Raw genomic sequence first — 2,678 nt, 5'->3', positions numbered from 1 at the left:
CTAATTATTTTGACCTTCGAATCCTATTTAATTCCTAAGAAAAATTTGGGATTATTGAAGTTCAGTTCAATTAGCAAGATAGCGATTATCAGTTATGTTGAGTTTGATGATGTTGAGTTACTGATTTCTTAACCAAGACCAAAAGGGGAAAAAGTAAAATTGCTGGAATAAAAAAGTCCTTAGATGAAAAGCAATGGTAACACAAATTGAAGAGAAAGCAATCAATAAACTGGAATACCTCAATTATCATTAATTCAAATAACTGTCTGTAACATGGAATAATTCGTAAATCAAATTATAATAATCAATTCAAATGTTGGAATAAATAAATAAAAGTAAAACTAAAATAAAAGAACATTAAAACCTGGATCCAGAGTTACTCCCAAAACAAGAAGAAGTCCTAAATCCTAAGAGAGAGAGAGAATCTCCCTCTAAACTAAATCTAAATCATAGAAACTAGAAATTGGCGAGCTCTCTTTGAATGGGTGCATTCCCACACTTTATAACCTCTGGTCTATGCTGTCTGTACTTGGATCTGGGCCAAAAAGGGCTTCAGAATTCGCTGGGGGCGTATTCTGTAATTTCTGGTGCGTGGCCTCTGTCACGCGTCCGCGTGGGTCACGCGGTCGCGTCGTCTAGAGCTTTTCCTTGCCAGGCGGTCGCGTCAGTCATGCGACCGTGTCATATGCGTTCTGCCTAAGGCGCGCGGTCGTGTCAGTCATGCGGCCGCGTCGCTGCTGATTCATGCTTGGCACGCGATCGCGTCATCCATGCGATCGCGTGGATACCAATTTCTTTAAAGTTCCGTGTTGCTTTCTCCTTCCATTTTAGTATGTTTCCCTTTTCATCCTTTAAGTCATTCTGCCTTAGAAAATCTGAAACTACTCAACACACTAATCATGGCATCGAATGGAAATAAATAAAGGTAATTAAAATAATTAATTTTTAAAGCTTAGGAAACATGTTTTTTCTCAATATGACATAATAAGGAAGGGAAGGTAAAACCATGCAATTAATGTGAATAAGTAGGTGAAGAGTTGAATAAATCACTCTAATTAAGCACAAAAGAACTCATGAAATATGGGTTTATCAGACGCGGTCGCATGACTGACGCGACCGCGTGGCAAGGAAAGCTCCGAATGACGCAACTGCGTGACCCACGCAGACGCGTGACAGAGGCCACGCACCAGAAATTGTAGAAAATGCTCCCAGCGATTTCTGAAGCCCTTTTTGGCCCAAATCCAAGTCCAGAAGGCATAGACCAGAGGTTATGAAGTGAGGGAACACATCCATTCAGAGAGAGACTCCACTTTAGTTTAGTTTTCATGATTTAGATTTAGTTTTAAGAGAGGTTCTGATGAGCGGATAATTTATACGTTTTTTGGCATTGTTTTTAGTATGTTTTTAGTAGAATCTGGTTACTTTTAGGGATGTTTTCATTAGTTTTTATGTTAAATTCACATTTCTGGACTTTACTATGAGTTTGTGTGTTTTTCTGTGATTTCAGGTATTTTCTGGCTGAAATTGAGGGACTTGAGCAAAAATCAGATTCAGAGGTTGAAGAAGGACTGCTGATGCTGTTGGATTCTGACCTCCCTGCACTCAAAGTGTATTTTCTGGCGCTACAGAATTCAAAATGGCGCGCTTCCAATTGCGTTAGAAAGTAGACATCCAGCGCTTTCCAGCAATATATAATAGTCCATATTTTGCCCAAGTTTAGATGACGCAAACTGGCGTTCAACGCCAGCTCTCTGCCCAATTCTGGCGTCCAGCGCCAGAAACAAGTTGCAAAGTGGAGTTCAACGCCCAAAATGGCACAAAAGCTGGTGTTCAACTCCAAGAATGACCTCTCCACGTGTAAACTTCAAGCTTAGCCCAAGCACACACCAAGTGGGCCCCGGAAGTGGATTTATGCATCAATTACTTACTTCTGTAAACCCTAGTAGCTAGTTTATTATAAATAGGACTTTTTACTATTGTATTAGACATCTTGGAATCTTTGAATCTTTGGACGCCTGGTTCTTAGATCAGAGGGGCTGGCCATTCGGCCATGCCTGGACCTTTCACTTATGTATTTTCAAACGGTAAAGTTTCTACACTCCATAGATTAAGGTGTGGAGCTCTGCTGTTCGTCAAAGATTAATGCAAAGTACTACTGTTTTCTATTCAATTCATCTTATTTCGCTTCTAAGATATTCATTCGCACTTCAACCTGAATGTGATGAACGTGACAATCATATCATTCCCTATGAACGCGTGCCTGACAACCACTTCCGTTCTACATTAGATTGAATGAGTATCTCTTAGATCTCTTAATCAGAATCTTCGTGGTATAAGCTAGATTGATGGCGGCATTCATGAGAGTCCGGAAAGTCTAAACCTTGTCCGTGGCATTCCGAGTAGGACTCTAGGATTGAATGAGTGTGACGAACTCCAAACTCGCGAGTGCTGGGCGTAGTGACAGACGCAAAAGGATAGTAAATTCTATTCCAGTATGATCGAGAACCTCCAAGATGATTAGCCATGCAGTGACAGCGCATCGGACCATTTTCACAGAGAGGAATAGGATGCAACCAACGACAAGGGTGATGCCTCCAGACGATTAGCCGTGCTGTGACAGAGCATTTGGACCATTTTCCCGAGAGGATTGAAAGTAGCCATTGGCACCGGTGACATCC

This window comes from Arachis hypogaea, chromosome 12, assembly GCF_003086295.3.
Source record: "Arachis hypogaea cultivar Tifrunner chromosome 12, arahy.Tifrunner.gnm2.J5K5, whole genome shotgun sequence".
Lineage (NCBI taxonomy): Eukaryota > Viridiplantae > Streptophyta > Magnoliopsida > Fabales > Fabaceae > Arachis > Arachis hypogaea.
The sequence above is the reverse complement of the archived record's forward strand: the minus strand, read 5'-3'. Positions refer to the sequence as shown.